At 34.7% G+C, this 18,102-nt stretch overlaps 1 protein-coding gene across 9 annotated transcripts in view; it reads left to right on the plus strand.

The window, feature by feature from the left end:
* Positions 1-18,102, plus strand: part of NSD3 (nuclear receptor binding SET domain protein 3) — a 171,317-nt gene that overhangs the window by 29,410 nt on the left and 123,805 nt on the right. The window contains exon 1 of one of the 9 annotated variants that reach the window (XM_077144166.1): positions 1,268-6,909. The exons of the other annotated variants lie outside the window; for them this stretch is intronic. The gene's annotated coding sequence lies outside the window, so the exon portion shown is untranslated. Of the gene's footprint in view, positions 1-1,267; positions 6,910-18,102 lie in introns of those variants that run through there. 9 annotated transcript variants of the gene reach the window in all.

Consider the following 18,102-nt stretch of genomic DNA (forward strand, 5'->3'; position numbering starts at 1 on the left):
GTTTTTATAGTCTTTGTACGTTGTTTAAGAAATCCTTCCCCACCCTGAGTTTATAAAGATCTCCTGTTCTTGTTTTTCCTAAAAGCCTTATTAAAGCTTTTCTTTTTATATTTAGTCTTCAGTCTACCTGGGATTAGTATACTGTATGATGAGAAAACTAATGTTTTTTCTATATAGATAAGCATTTGTCCCAGTATCATTCATTGAATCCTTTATCCTTACCTCACTAATCTGCAGTGCTGAATTGAATCTGACATATGCAAAGTTCCTGTATAGGTTTGGGTCTGTTATCTAGGCTCTAACCCCTGTTTCATTGTTTATCCCTCAGCCAGTGCCTCATCTTTCAATTACTGCAGTTTAATAATAAGTGAAAAGCTGTTTTAAAAAATTAAAGCACATTTAACATGTGTACACAAACCAGTAATTCTTTGAATGGGTATTGTAGACTTTATTGTGAGAAAAGTACATAAATACTTCCTTAATTTCTTTTAGAGCATTCTTAATTTTTTTATTGAAAGATAATTCACTGACCGTAAAGTTCACCCCTTTTTAAGTGTACAATTCAGTGACTTTTAGTATGTTCACAAGGTTGTACAGCCATCACCACCATCCAATTTCAGAACATTTTCATCACCCCAAAAAGAAACCCTATACCCGTTAGCTGTCACCCATTTCTTGTTCTCCTGCAGTCCCTGATAACTACTAATCTTTCTGTTTCTATGGGTTTGCCTATTCTGGACATTTGATACAAATAAAATCATACAATATAACCTTTTGTAAAAGTACTCTTATTTAAATGGAGTAAAATTGGTAGATTAGCAAGGCATTCTAATTAGAAATATTGTTTCTTTAAAAGCATAAGGGACAAAAAACTGTACCTTAGTTGGGAGAAAGAAGAAAAAATCACCAATTTTTTTTTGTTTTATTTCTATTGTTCAGGTACTGAATTCACATTTGAAAATATTTCTCCCTCATTTTTTTAAAAGATTGGCCAATTTCATGCCTTTGCTTGCTTTTTTTAATGAGTAAATGTTGTGTGGTAAATCCTGATCTAGAAGGATAATCTGTTGACATATCTTGAGTTGTTATTATAAAGTTAACTCTTCCGATTTGAATGTGAATTGTCGGTAATTGTATAAAAATGACATGGTTTGCTTTTTATTTGGTGAATGAGTAAAGTCACATGAAGATAAAGAGGAATTTATTCTCTACTGAACTGTTTTTTTGTTTTTTGTTTTTTTTAACTTTTTTGATTAATTAAAAAAATTAACAAACAAAACATTTAGAAATCATTCCATTCTACATATATAATCATTAATTCTTAATATCATCACATAGTTGCATATTCATCATTTCTTAGTACATTTGCATCGATTTAGAAAAAGAAATAAAAAGACAACAGGAAAAGAAATAAAATGATAAAAGAGAAAAAAAAACTATACGTACCATTCCCCTTACCCCTCGCTTTCATTTACTACTATTTCAAACTGAATTTATTTTAACATTTCTTCCCCTATTATTTATTTTTATTCCATATGTTCTACTCTTCTGTTGATATAGTAGCTAAAAGGAGCATCAGACATAAGGTTTTCACATTCACAGAGTCTCATTGTGAAACCTATATCATTGTTCAGTCATCATCAAGAAACATGGCTACTGGAACACAGCACTACATTTTCAGGCAATTCCCTCCAGCCTCTCCACTACATCTAGAACAACAAGGTGATATCTATTTAATGCATAAGAATAACCTCCAGGATAACCTCTCGACTCTGTTTGGAATCTCTCAGTCATTGACACTTTGTCTCATTTTACTCTTCCCCCCTTTTGGTCGAGAAGGTTCTCTCAGTCTCTTGATGTTAATTCTCAGCTCGTTCTAGAGTTTTTCTCGGTCCTTTGATGCTGAGTCTCAGCTCATTCCAGGATCTTTTTCCCACATTGCCAGGAAGGTCCACACCCCTGGGAATCATGTCCCACACAGAGAGGGGGAGGGTGGTGAGACTGCTCATCATACTGGCTGGAGAGAGAGGCCACATCTGAGCAACAAAAGAGGCTTTCTTGGGGGTGACTCTTAGGCCTAATGAATTGTTATTTTTTTTTTAAGCAAGTAGATTTTCCAGTTTAAGCCAGAAATTAGTCAGCAGCCTAGAGTTTTCTTGAAAAGGCTACATTGGAAAGTACCCTTAAGTCAAGATACCCAGATAAGGTTTACTAATATTGAACATTTATATTGCTTACTAAAGTGCTGTAAGCCCTTTATGTCATTTGGAGAGTTGATGTTTTATTAATATAATTGCTGAAAAAATAGTGCAGAAAGGGAAATTTTTCCAGTTAAGTCATAGCCATAAACTTCCACAGTCATCCTCAACCAGGATGGTGGTAAACCTCTTTAAATGATTCAGAAGTTTGAGTAGCAGTCTTTCAAATGTCATAGTTTTGACATCTTTAAATTTTCATTTAAAAAAGTCTTTAGGGAAACTAAAAATGTATTATGTGGTGTTTTAGATTCCAGCCGCTAAAACAAATACCATACACTGGGTTGTTTTAACAACAGTAATTCATTGGTTCCCTGTTTCAGAGACCAGAAGGCTTGTTTCCTCCCAGAGTTGGCATCTTCTGACTAGCCAGCAGTCTTTGGAGTTGCTTGGCTTTTCCCTCACATGGCAATGCACATGGTGGCATCTTCTTTCTTTTCTACGTTCCGTTGACTTTCAGTTTCTGGCTGCTTCTTGTGTCTTCTTTTTCCGTGTCCAATTTCCTTTACTTATAAGAAGGCCTACCCTCGTTCAGTTTGGATATACCTTGGCTTATAACATCTTCAGAGATCCTATTTTCAAATAGGTTCACACCCATAGGACCTAAACATGCCTTTTATGGGGGGACATGATTCAGCTATGTCCTATAAACAACAGTTGATATTATATAATGACCTTAAATTTTGAGAAGTCCATAGTATTTTCTTTACCACAGAAGTTTAACAAAACTGTATAAGAGAAAATGCCCAAATTTCAGCCAGAAATAATTTACAGTTTGTATAGCTGTAATTACCAAGTGCTTTATGTTGTTTGTGGATAAAATAGTAAATCTTGTAGCTGATATGGTATTTATTTTCTCAAAAGACAAGAGATTCTAAAGATGAATAGAACAACCACATCTATTTGTAATTTTGTTTGTATTTCCTTAAAACGTTTTTAAAGCAGGATCCATTTTGCTTAAAAGGTTGACATTGAGTTGAACAGTCAGTGCACCAAGTTTGGTTATTGTTTTTTGTTTATAACAAGGGCAGCCTGCTAGATTAGATGCTAATTCTAGCTGCTTTTGGTGTATGAAAAGTAAATGTAGTTCATTTCGTTTTTGATGCTATAAAGGCTTGGCCATGTTCTTTGAACCAGGTGGTTGATTTTCTTTTTTTTTTCCCTCACAATCTTTCTTAACCCCTATCTCCCGCTTTTTTTTGTTTGTTTGCTTGTGAGGTTAAAATGTGATTAGAAAGGACCAATAGCTTGCAAAGGAAAAGTATCATTGATTTTTAGTGTTAATTGCTACCTGTCCAGAAGGTAGAAGTTGAGTGTTACATCTATTCATATTTAATGTCAGTTTGTTTTTGATGACTTTTAAAGGTGTATGTTTGTGTTATTTAAAAGTATCTCCTGCGCTGGCCACGGTGGCTCAGCAGGCAGCGTCTTGCCTGCCATGCCAGAGACCTGGGTTCGATTTCTGGTGCCTGCCTATGCAAAAAAAAAGATCTTATTAGTTCCATAAAGAATGCATGGCTTATGGTTTTAGAATAGATGCCCTAAAGCAGGATTATATACCCCTAGCTATTATCATTTTTTAAGAGTACACACTTACTGCATTTTATTACATTAAAATTATTTTTTTAAAAGTCGAATGAGAAATACAGAATTTATAATTTATAATCAAAGGATCACTCTGAAGATATAATTAGATTAAAATATGACTACAACACAGCACCAAAATGAATGAGGTCTTTTTAAAAATACTGGTGTTAGGGGATTTTAGCAATCTTCTTATAGGTTAAGCATGTTTTCTCAAGTTTTTACCATGTAGAGGTTCTGGCAGACTTGTGTGCTGAAAGTAAATGGACCATATTCTTTAACTTGTTTTTATTGTATAATATAACATATATGCAAAGCAAAGAAAGAAAAAAGCAGTAGTTTTCAGTGCTCTCAATAGGTGGTTATCCCAGAGTTTGTCAAGAGCAACCATACCATCAGCTCAGATTTTTCTTTCTAGCTGCTCCAGAACATTGGAGGCTAGAAGGAATAAATATTTTTTTTATCATCACAATCGACTTTTTATTCTTATTTGTGAAAAATGACATATATACAAAGCAATAGATTTCAAAGCATGGCACAACAATTAGTTGTAGAACAGATTTCAGAGTTAGGTATGTTACAATTACACAATTTTAGGTTTTTACTTCTAGCCGCTCTAAGGTACTAAAGACCAACAAAAATATCGATACAATGATTCAGCTGTTATACTTGTTTGTTAATTCATACCTTCTCTGTATAACACCACCATCACCTTTGCTCTTACTCCCACTCTTTAAGGGTATGTGGGCTATGTCCATTCTAACTTGGACCATATTCTTTAAAGAATTAATTTTTCTTCCCCTGTTTTCTTCTTGGTGTAAATTTGGAAAAATAATAAAATGAAAATATTGTTTGAACATGTCACCTACAGATAGTTTATCATTAAATCTGAATCATATTTTAAGGAGTTTATTTTTGGGGTGAGGGGTATTTGTGTATGTATTAAGTTGATTTCGAGTACAGGAGCTGATTTTCAAGCATTAAGTGATCATGCAGTTAGAAATCAGTATATGAATATGTATGATAGCTTTCTTTTTTTTATACCTTAAACAGTTCATATTTAAACTTGCCTTTATGGGCTGCATTTGGGTTTTTCACATTAAAACAAAATGATTCTAATTTCTCAGCATTTTGAGTCTTAAAAAATTTTTTTTGTAATGTTCTTTTTTTTTAATTTTTATTTTTAAACATAACAGCATACAAACATGAACATTCTTACCATATGATCATTCCATTCTTGGGATATAATCAGTAACTCACAATATTATCACATACTTGTATATTCATCCCTATGATCATTTTTTAGAACATTTGCATCAATTCAGAAAAAGAAATAAAAAGAAAAAAGAAAAAAACTCATACAAACCATACCTCTTACAAGTCCCTTTCATTTATTGCTTGTATTTACATCTACCCAATATATTCTAGCTTTCGTTTACCCTATTTTTTCTATACCCCTTATCACTCCCATTCATTGACCACTAGCATTACAGTCTACTAAATTTATTTTAACATTTGTTCTCCCTGTTATTTATTTATTTTTAATCCATGTTTTACTCATCTGTCCATACCATAGATAAAAGGAGCATCAGACACAAGGTTTTCACAATCACACTTTCACATTGCGAAAGCTTTATTATTATACGATCATCTTAATGAAACATGGCTACTGTAACACAGCTCTACATTTTCAGGCATTTCTCTCCAGCCTCTTCAATATGCTTTAACTAAAAAGGTGGTATCTATACAATGCATAAGAATAACCTCCAGGATAACCTCTCGACTCTGTTTGAAATCTCTCAGCCATTGACGCTTTATTTTTTCTCATTTCTCTCTTCCCTGTTTTGGTCTAGAAAGTTTTCTCATTTCCTTGATGCTGAGTCCCAGCTCATTCTAGGATTTCTGTCCCACATTGCCAGGAAGGTTTACACCCCTAGGAGTCATGTCCCACATAGAGAGGGGGAGGGCAGTAAGTTTGCTTGTTGTGTTGGCTGAGAGAGAGAGGACTCATCTGAGCAACCAAAGAGGTTTTCTGAGGGTGACTCTTTGGCCTAATTTTAAGTTGGCTTAGTCTGTCCTTTCTGGGGATAAGTTTCATAGGAACAAACCCCAAGATTGAGGGCTTGGCCTATTGCTTTGGTGTCCCCACTGCTTGTGAGAATGTCAGGAATTCTCCACTTGGGGAAACTGAATTTTCCCCCTTTCTCACCATTCCCCCAAGGGGACTTTGCAAATACTTTTTTAGTCACTGCTCAAATCACTCTGGGATTTATTGGGGCATCACTCTGGGCAAACCTATAAAATCTCATGCCCTATTCAAGGTTCCATGTACTTATGGTGTTCAGTTAAATTGTCCACATAAGTTATATTAGGAACTGCACTAGTCAAAATATAAATTTTGTACCAAATAAACATTTTTTGCTTTAGTCTCACACCTAAGTTAAAGTTTTAAAATATGAATTACCATCTATTTTCAACACCCTGCAATATTGACATTCCTTTGTTCTTCCTCATGCAAAAAACATTTTTTAATTTGTACATTTAGTCACTATCATTGTACACTCTAGGCATTCCTAGATTATACCATGTCTTTACCGGTCTTTACCGTCTATCATTCCTTCTGATTTCATTTGTGCTCCCAGGCCTCCTCCCTCTGTCATCTCACATTCAGCTCATTCAGTGTTCTAACATTTTTGTATTTACAGTTAGGTAGTATTGTACTAGCCATTTCTGAATTTTTACGATCAGTCCTTTGCACAATCTGTATCCCTTCAGCTCCGATTACCCAATATCTACCCTATTTCTTTCTCCTGTTGGTCTCTGTTCTTAGCTGAAATTCTCCAAGTTCATTCACTTTTTGTAATGTTCTTGCTGCAGAAATTGCCAAACAGTAAAAATGCCAGGGTTTAAAGAATTAGCATGGCAGATTCATTACTGTGAAGTGTCTGTTTACACTCCATTCCTGTTACTATGGCAACACTTTCAGACTATGGATTTATCATAAACCTTGAGAAATACTTCTTGCAACAGTTCATATAAAGAAACACTTGGATCCCTTGTTTATCCTGAGGTAAAGATATTTTACCCTCTTTTTCTGTGTTGTGGAAATTACACTTTATTGCACTATTTAATTAGCTGTATGAATTCTAATGGAGATTCTAAGCTTTGTTTCTTAGTATATTTGATTTTGTTTACCAGAATAGCTTTCGAATGTAAAGAAAAAAGCTTTGGAAAATAAAGATTGATGTTCATGCCAATTCAGTTAACTATGCCAGTGAAACGATATTTTGGGGGTTACAAATTCTGAATTTCAGATCTACAGTATTTATAACAATAGGTTTTATTTTTTTATTTTATTTTTTTTAACAATAGGGTTTTAAATATGTTTATATAGGAGTTTTTGACACCTTTTGTTGTTACCCATGTCTGTCTCTTAGGACTTGAAGACTTTCAGGGAAGTCTAGCCCGGTTTTATTTTTTTTTTTCTATTTTTTCTTTTTCTTTCATTTTTTAAAAATGTTTAAGCCCTGTTTTTATATTCCCTTATCAGTCTCCATGGAAAGACCCTCAACAACTCTTTAAAGCATTTCATTCATGTGCAGTTCAGTTTAAAAGATTCATTAAGTCTCTTCCTATGAACCTTAGTGTTGGGTGCTGAGAGCATATATATAACTACAGTTACTTCCTGCTCTTAAGAAAATGCACATAAACAAATCGTTTCATGATTGAATCTGAATAGAGGGGTGCATAGGGTATCTTGGAAACACAGGAAAGTTATTCAGACTAACTTTAAGTGACTGCTTCTTGGAAATGACTTTCTGACCTCAAAAGATGGTTACAAGTCAAGAAAAAACACTGTAAAATACCATAATAGGCATTAGAGACACACCAAGGTATGAATCATAATGTGGACAGTAATTACCAGTAATTTAACATTACTAGAGTACTAGTGTCTTGAGGTTGGAGAGGTAAGTAGGTGGGGACTTTGCTTGGTGAGCATTGTGTGCTCTGTCTGGCAAAGTTCTTGTACTTTTTCTAGGCGTTGGGGAACTATTGAAGGATTTTTTTTTCTTGCATGGGCAGGCATCGGGAGTTGAATCCAGGTCTTTGGCATGGCAGGCGAGAAATCTGCCTGCTGAGCCACCCTGGCCCTGAAGAATTTTAATCAGGAAAACAGTGTCATTAGATTTACAGATTAAGTGATCCAGGAATATATTTAAAGGGTAGTTGGGTCTGAAAACAGAAATAGGCAATTTATATGACATTTTAGGACCATTCTTAATTCCCAGAGACCAAAATAATGATATCAATATGAGGAATTTTAAAATTAAATAAAGTTTTCTCTTTCTAATTGAGAAATGACTTTTTTTTTCTCTTTAAACTTTCTCTGGCTTTATTTGCTAGATTTGGGATGTTCCCAGGTCAGAGACAGAGACATTCAGTCTTTTTTCCTTCTCTCTCTTTTAATTTTGTTCTAGTAACATATATATGACCTAAAAAAGACTGATGTTTAAACATAGAAAAATGAGTGTACACATGTAATTCTGTAAAGTAGTATCCAGCAATATACAGGTCTTACTGTAGAGAATTGTTCATTTTATGAGTTTATTACACTAAGAGACTTAAACTGTATATTTAACATACCACAAATATTGATATTTTGTGGTCTCTAACTGTTCATCTGAAATGAATAATGTGAATTTTTAAAAATGTTTTTAACTCTCTAAACTCAATTTAAGGGTTCTATAAAATTTTCTACTACTACACTGTGAATATGTTGGTAAATAAATAAACAAAAGGTTCCATAGATAATTTTCAACTTTTTTCCCTTAAAAATTATCAACAGACAGTGTAAATGAAATTAAGAAAAAGTATTCATTTCTTTATCATCTTTTTTTTTAACCTAGAAACATTTGTCAGAAGAAAAAATTGGCAGTAATTATTTTTTTTCTTGTGATTTCTTTTACTTGGAAGTACAGATTAGAATGAGTTGAAGACTAACATCTTAACTCTCCCACCAAATTGTTAACTCTGGGGAGTGGGAGTAAGGAAATGGGAAGTGAGGGATTTTTTGTTTTTTGTTTGTTGCTGTTTACTTTGCATGGGTAAGAGTTGTGGGAAATGAACTTACTTTTTTTTTTTTTTTATATGCTGTATGCCCAGGGTAACATTTCATTCTTTTTCCATGTGAGTACCCAGTTATTGTAGCACCATTTGTTAAATCTTTGTTTAGTTTTTTTGTTTGTTTGTTTGCTTGTTTGTTTTGGGAAGTGCATGGGCTGGGAATCGAACCCAGGTTTCCTGCATGGGTAGGTGAAAGTTCTACCACTGAACTACCCTTGCACCTTTGAAATGAACCTACTTTTTAAGAGCCAGTGCTGTGAAACAGAGTACTTACATTTGAATCCTCCATTTAATAGATGTGTGACTAGGGGCAAGTAACATGTTGGCCTTTATTTCAATTTGTAAAATGGGGGTAGTACTAGTACTTCCTTAAAAGAGTATTATGAGAAATAAAATAACAAATGTAAAGTGTTTAGAATAGTAGTGATCATACTAAGCCCTCAAATATTAGCCATGTTATTATTACTTTAGTAATAAGAAAATTTAAAACATACATCTTTTTCAGGGATTTATTAAGAATAAAGGTGAGGGAATTTTTGGTGGCCTGTACCAGGGTAGTTTTGAAAGCAGTGGGTGAAAACATCTGACTTCCAGATTTTACTTGTCTTGCCTGGCCTAGATGCCCCCTTGTCTTACATCATTTTTCTCCTCTAATGTCCGCTATAATTACAGTAGTAACACGATTTAGGTTTTAGTCACCTTCTGTTTCACATTGTTTACTATTTGTGAATATTTGTCTTGTCTTACTAAATAGATTGTAAGTCCCTTTAGGTCAGGGATCATATTCTTCATGAGTTCTATGTGCCCAACATTGCAGTGAATGATAATAGCCATAATCGAACTCTAACTCTAGGCACTATGCTATGTACTGATTTTGGATTAACTCTTAACTCTTACAACAACCTTATACAAGATAGGTAATTCTAGGTACCCATAGTTTTTGAATAAGGAATCTGAGGTTTAGGGATTCAGTAAGTTGCCTGAAGTCACCTTGGATCTGGACTTCAGCCTGGCAGTTTGATTCTGACCCTGTACTCTCAACCACAGTGCTCACTATGCAGCCTCCTAATTCAATAAGGTCTTAACCATTTTATCAAATGGTGTGTCTACTGTTTGAAGACTGGCTGTCAGATAGCAATAGATATAAAAATTACCATGTAAAGGAAATTAGTTGTGGTCATTTATCTTTTTTTTTTTAATTGTCAAAACTTCTTTCTTGATTACATTATTGTTTTAGTTGGAGGTGTGATGTGGGAAATAAAACATACATGACCCTATTACTCTTTTTTTTAATTAATTTTTTAATTTTTTAAAACAATATAACAACAAGCAAACGCAAACATTCTTAACTTATTCCATTCTACATATATAATCAGTAATTCACAATATCATCACATAGTTGCATATTCATCATCATGATCATTTCTTATAATATTTGCATCAATTCAGAAAAAGAAAAAGACAACAGAAAAAAATTCATACATACTATACCCCTTACTCCTCCCTTTCATTGGTCACTAGCTTTCAATCTACTAAATTTATTTTAACATTTGTTCCCCCTATTATTTATTTTTATGCCATATGTTTTACTCATCTGTTGATAAGGTAGATAAAAGGAGCATCAGATAACAAGGCTTTTACAATCACACAGTCACATTGTGAAAGCTATATCCTTATACAATCATCTTCAAGAAACATGGCTACTGGAACACAGCTCTACATTTTCAGGCAGTCCCCTCCAGCCTCTCTGTTACACCTTAACTAACAAGGTGATATCTATTTAATATGTAAGAATAACCTCCAGGATAACCACTCGACTCTGAAATCTCTTAGCCATTGACACTTTATTTTGTCTCATTTCGCTCTTCCCCCTTTTGGTCGAGAAGATTTTCTCAATCCCTTAATGCTGAGTCCCAACTCATTCTAGAATTTCTGTCCCACATTGCCAGGAAGGTCCACACCTCTGGGAGTTATGTCCCACGTTAGACAGGGAAAGGGTGGTGAGTTTGCTTGTTGTGTTGGCTGAAGAGAGAGGCCACATCTGAGCAACAAAAGAAGTTCTCTTGAGGGTGACTCTTAGGCCTAATTTTAAGTAGGCCTATCCTTCGTGGGGTTAAGTTTCATATGAACAAACCCCTATTGCTTTGGTTGTCCCCACTGCTTGTGAGAATAGCAAGAATTCTCTATTTGGGAAGTTGAATTTTTCCCCTTTCTCACCATTCCCCCAAGGAGACTTTGCAAATACTTTTTCACTCACTGTTCAAATCACTCTGGGATTTATTCAGGCATCATCCTGCACAAACCTACAAAATCTTATGCCCTACTCAAGGTTCCTTGTACTTATGGTGTTCAATTAAGCTGTCCCTATAAGTTGTATTAGGAACTGTACTAGTCAAAATATAAATTTTGTACCAAATTAACATTTTTTGCTTTAGTCTCACACATAAGTGAAACTTTTAAAATATGAATTACCATCTATTTTCAACACCCTGCAGTAATGACATTCCTTTGTTCTTCCTCATGCAAAAGCATTTTTTAAATTTGTGCATTTAGTCACTATCATTATACACTCTATGCATTCCTAGATTATACCATCTCAGTCTTTATCATCTGTCCTTTTTTCTGATTTCATTTGTGCTCCCAGCCCTCCTCCCTCTATCATTCTCACATTCAGCTTCATTCAGTATTTTAACATAATTGTATTACAGTTAAGTAGTATTGTACTATCTTATTTACTCTTAGGCTTTCTAGAAAATATAGCAGTGTGGACCATTTGACTTAGTTGGTTAGAATATTTTGCCAAGATGTGATACAGGCACTTACCACTTTAGGAACCAGCAGCTTTTTTTTTTTTTAATTGTGAAAAAAGCAAAAAACTTCCAAGTACTTTTTTATCTTATAGTTTTTAAAATGTTTTGTTTTAATTGTGAAATTTAACATATATACAAAAAAGCAATGAAGTTTCAAGTACATTTTAACAAGTAATTGTAAAACAGATTTTGAAGTTTGGTACGGGTTACAGCTCCATCATTTTTTGTTTTTTTCTCCTAGCTGCTCCAAGACACTGGAGACCAACAGAAATATCAATATAATGACAACAGTCATACCTATTTGTTAAACCCAGTCTTCTCTGTATAGCTCAATCATCACCTTTGATCTTTCACCCACTCTTTTCCCCACTGTTTTGGGCTATACCCATTCTAACTTTTTCATGTTGGAAGGATCTGTTGATAATTCGGGATAGAGGAATGTAACTAGCTGATTTTATAGAAAGGCTGGTTCCTCTGCATTTCAGGACTTATCTGGTCTGCTGACCCATTTGGAGGTTGTAGGTTTTGGAAAGTTATACCTAGTGCTTGGAACCTTCGTAGAACCTTATATAATGCCCTAGATATTCTTCAGGATTTGCAGGAATGATTTTGTTTGGGGTTTAGCAAGTTACAATAGGTAGCAAAGTCTAACTGAAGCATGCATAAAAGTGACGTCCAGTGTAGTATCTCGATTCTATTTGAGCTCTCTCAGCCACTGTTACCTTATTTGTTACACTTCTTTTTCCAGGAACCCACAGCTTTTTATTTTCGGTACTTCTTCCATGCCCCAGCCAAATTATTTGCTTTTATTTTTTCCCAACTATTAATTTAAAAAATTATAAACTTTCAGAAGAGTTGAAAGAATAATACAGTCAATACCTAGATTAGCCATTTGTTCATATATGCCTCATTTGCTTTATTCTGGGTGTATGCCTTTTTTTCATGCTGAACCATTTGAAAGTAACACTTTACCTTTAACTATGTCAGCATGGATCTCCTAAAATAAGGACATTCTTTTATAGAAACACAGTACTATTATCAAGTCCTTAAAAATTAATAACAGTTCCATTGTTTGATAGCCAGTCCATATTTAAATGACCTCAGTAATCTCTAAAATGCCTTTTTTATCTGTATATGTGTATTTAAAGCCAAGATTTGATCAGAGTTCATGAATTACGTTGAATCTTTAAATATTTTCTGTTATAATCTAAAATCTAGTCTTCCTATTTTTCTTTGTTTTGTTTTATGACATTTTTTTAAAGAGCCCAGGCCAGTTGTCTTAAAGAATGTCCAACATTCTAATATGATTGTTTCCTTGCTCGGAGATTCAGTTTAAGGAGTGGGAACAATACTTCAGAGATGTGTTAATCTATCAAATCATGAGACAGGTAATGCCATACTTATCCCCTTGTTTACAATAGCGATCAGCAGATCTCATCACGTCCATAGTTCTGTTTGTAATTACTAAGTTATCTGTGGGCATAACATAATTAATCTGGCATTTCACTTGTCTCATTTTTGCTCAGAAACCCTTAGTTGGTCCTCATTTCCTAGAGGTGAGTATTAGAATATAAGGATGTACTTAAAAAAAAATAATTTATTTTAAAATATTTTTCAAGTTTATTTTTAAATATGTTTATTGAGAAATATCTACACATGTGCAGTTCAACCATATTTTACAGTCAGTGGTTCACAATATCATCACATCGCTGTGTATTCTTCACCCATGATCATTTTTAGAACATTTGCATCACTCTAGAAAAAGAAATAAAAACTTTATATACTTCATACCCTTTCCTCTCACTGACTCACGGTATTTTAGTTTACTCAATTTTTACCCTTTATCTCCTCCTATTATTTATTTTTAATCCTTTTTTTTCCCTCACTCATCTGTCCATACCCTGAATAAAATAAGCATCAAACACAGGGTTTTCATAATCACAAAGCCACACTGTAACATCTACATAGTTATACAGTCTTCTTCAAGAATCAAAGCCCCTGGAACACAGTACAATAGTTTCAGATACTACCCTCTAGCCAGTCCAATACAGCATAAACTAAAAAGGAGTATCTATATAACGCGTAAGAATAACCTCCAGACTCTGAAATCTCTCAACCACTGAGACTTTATATTGTTTCATTTCTCTCTTCCCTTTTTTGGTCAAGAAGGCACTCTCATTCCTATGATGACAGGTCCCAGCTTTCCCTTTTTTGGTCAAGAAGGCGCTCTCATTCCTATGATGACAGGTCCCAGCTCATCCCTGGAAGTCAGGTCTCATGTTGTCAGGGAGATTTACACCCCTGGGAGTCATATCCCATGTAAGGGAGAGGGCAGTGAGTTTACCTGCCATGCAGGCTTAGAGAAAGAGAGACCACATCTGAGCACACAAAAGAGGTTCTCTGGGAGTGATTCTTAGGCATAATTATCAGTAGGTGTAGCTTCTCCTTTACAGGAATAAGCTTCATCCGGGGGAGCCCCAAGATTTAGGGCTCAGCCTATTGAATTGATTGTCCCCACTGCTTGCGAGAATATCAGGAATTCTCCAAATGGGGAAGTTGAATATTTCTTCCTTTCTCCCCAGTCCCTGAAGGGGACTTTGCAAATACATTTTTATTCTCTATCCAAGTTATTCTGTAATATATTGAGGAATCCCTCTCTCTCCAGCCAACACGACGAGCAGTCTCACCACCTTCCCCCTCTCTACGTGGGACATGACTCTCAGGGGTGTGGACCTTCCTGGCAGCGTGGGACAGAGATCCTGGGATGAGCTGAGACTCGGCATCAAGGGATTGAGAAAAACCCTAGAATGAGCTGAGTCTTAGCATCAAGGAATTGAGAAAACCTTCTCAACCAAAAGGGGGAATAGTGAAATGAGACAAAGTGTCAATGGCTGAGAGATTCCAAACAGAGTCGAGAGGTTATCCTGGAGGTTATTCTTATGCATCAAGTAGATATCATCTTGTTATTCAAGATGTAATGGAGAGGCTGGAGGGAACTGTTTGAAAATGTAGAGCTATGTTCCAGTAGCCATGTTTCTTGAGGATGATTGAATAATGATATAGCTGTCACAATGTGACTGTGTGATTGTTGAAACCTTGTGTCTGATGCTCCTCTTATCTACCTTGTCAACAAAGGAGTAGAACATATGGAATAAAAATAAATAATAGGGGGAACAAATGCTAAAATAAATTTAGTTTGAAATGCTAGTGATCAATGAAAGTGAGGGGTAAGGGGTATGGTAGGTATAATCTTTTTTTTTCTTTCCTGTGTTTGTTTTATTTCTTTTTCTATTGTCTTTTTATTTCTTTTTCTGAATTAATGCAAATGTTCTAAGAAATGATGAATATGCAACTAAGTGATGATATTGTGAATTACTGATTATATATGTTGCTGTTTTATTTAGTTTCTTAATTTTTTAATTAATAAATAAATTAAAAAATATATATATCAGGGTATCACACTAACCTGTACAAACCAACAAGATCTCATGCCCTATTCAAGATTCCATGTCAATATGGTGTTCAAGGAATCTGACCATACCAGTTAAATTAGATAATGTGCTACCCAAAATATAAATTTTGCACCAAATAAACATTTCTCGTTTTGGTCTCACACAGAGGTTGTCATTTAAAAATATGTGTCTTGTCATCCTTTACCCAGTATTCTGATTTACATATAAGGATGTTCTTGATACAAACTCTTTTGTTAGATATGTTTTGCAAATATAACTTGTTTTACATATAACTTGCTTTTTTGTTTTTTTAACTGTGTCTTGTGAAGAGCAAAAGTTTTTAATTTTGAAGTTCATTTTATAAGTCTTCTTTTATAGTTTATGATATTGGTGTTTAAGAAACCTGTACCTGATGAAATGTTATAAAGATTTTCTCTTTATATTACGTTATATATTGCATTATAAATGTCTAGAAGTTCTATAATTTGGATCTTTATATTTACATTTAGAAACTATTCTTAGTTAATCTTTGTGTATAATGTAAGGCAGTGGTTGAGGTTTCAGTTTTTTCCTCTTATAATTAATCCTGTTTTTCCAGCTCTATTTATTGAAAATACCATCTTTTTTCCAGTTAGTTACCTTGACATCTTTGTGAAATATCAGTTGAACATGTAACTATGGGTGTCATGTTGTTTTGTTTTTTTTTCTTTATTAATTAAAAAAAAATTAACAACAAACAAAACATTAAGATATCATTCCATTCTACATATATAATCAGTAATTCTTAATATCACATAGTTGCATATTCATCATTTCTTAGAACATTTGCATTGATTTAGAAAAAGAAATAAGAAGACAACAGAAAAAGAAATAAAACGATAACGGAGGAAAAAAAAGATTGTACATACCATACCCCTTACCCCTCGCTTTTATTTATCACTAGCATTTCAAACTAAATTTATTTTAACATTTGTTCCCCCTATTATTTATTTTTATTCCATATGTTCTACTCTTCTGTTGATATGGTAGATAAAAGGAGCATCAGACACAAGGTTTTCACAATCACAGAGTCACATTGTGAAAGCTTTATCATTGTTCAATCATCATCAAGAAACATGGTTACTGGAACACAGCTCTACATTTTCAGGCAGTTCCCTCCAGCCTCTCCACTACATTTTGAACAACAAGGTGATATCTGCTTAATGCATAAGAATAACCTCCAGGATAACCTCTCAACTCTGTTTGGAATCTCTCAGCCATTGACACTTAGTCTCATTTCACTATTCCTCCTTTTGGTCGAGAAGATTCTCTCAATCCCTTGATGTTAATTCTCAGCTCATTCTAGGGTTTTTCTCAAACTCTTGATGCCGAGTCTCAGCTCATTCCAGGATCTCTGTCCCACATTGCCAGGAAGGTCCACACCCCTGGGAGTCATGTCCCACGTAGAGAGGGGGAAGGTGGTGAGACTGCTCATTGTGTTGGCTCGAGAGAGAGGCCACAACTGAGCAACAAAAGAGTCTCTCTTGGGGGTGACTCTTAGGCCGAAATTTTAAGTAGACTTGACCTATCCTTTGTGGGGTTAAGTTTCATATGAAAAAACCCCAAGACTGGGGGCTCAGCCTATAACTTTGGTTGTCCACACTGCTTGTGAGAATATCAGGAATTCAACTTGGGGAAGTTGAATTTCTCCCCACTCTCACCATTCCCTGAAGAGGGCTTTGCAAATACTTCCCCATTCGTCAGTGTTGTTTTTAATGAGTGAGTAAAGTTACGTTGAAGGCTGATTTGGTGAATAAATAGAAATAAACTAATTATAAGGAATTTGAAGGCAGGAACTCTTTCATTAGTTTATTAATTGAACTGTATCGAATGTGCAGCACTGCATAAGACATTTTATGATTCCTGCCCTTATACAACATGAATTCAAGTGAAGGAGATGGGCAATAAAAAGCCAAACATATTTGTATAATTACAAATTATGATCAGTGTTCTAAAGGAGAAAAATATATAAGCTTAGTGAGGAGAATGAGTGGAGAATCTAGGAAGGACTCAGATATTACAGGTATCCCAGGTAACTGGAGCAGCACATGTATAAATCCTGTTTGAAAGAACAAAGTGGGCACGTGAAAAGATGCTCAACTTCCCTGGCTATTAGCGAAATGCAAATCAAAACCACAGTGAGATATCATCTCATACACACCAGAATGGCCATTATCAATAAAACAGAAAACAAGAAGTGCTGGAGGGGATGTGGGGAAAGAGGCACATTTATCCACTATTGGTGGGAATGTCAAATGGTACATCCACTGTGGAAGGCAGTTTGGCAGTTCCTCAGGAAGCTAAGTATAGAATTGCCATATGACCCGGCAATACCATTGCTAGATACCTACTCAGAGGACATGAGGACAAGGACACAACGGACATTTGCACACCAGTGTTTATAGTAGCACTATTTATAATTGCCAAGAGATGAAAACAGCCAAAATGTCCATCAACAGACGAGTGGCTAAACAAGCTGTGGTATATACATACAATGGAATATTATGCAGCTGTAAGAGAGAATAAAGTTATGAAGTATATAACAACATGGATGGACCTTAAGGACCTTATGCTGAGTGAGATTAGCCAGAAACAAAAGGACAAATACTGTATGGTCTCAATGATATGGAATGACATTAGTGAATGAACTTGGAAAATTTCAGTTAAGTACAGAGACCATCAGAAGATAGAGATAGGGTAGATATTGGGTAATTGGAGCTGAAGGGATACAGATTATACAACAGGACTGACTGTAAAAATTCAGAAATGGATAGCACAATACTACCTAACTGTAATACAATAATGTTAGAACATTGAATGAAGCTGAATGTGAGAATG

The sequence above is a fragment of the Tamandua tetradactyla genome, chromosome 26, assembly GCF_023851605.1.
Source record: "Tamandua tetradactyla isolate mTamTet1 chromosome 26, mTamTet1.pri, whole genome shotgun sequence".
Classification (NCBI taxonomy): Eukaryota; Metazoa; Chordata; class Mammalia; order Pilosa; family Myrmecophagidae; genus Tamandua; species Tamandua tetradactyla.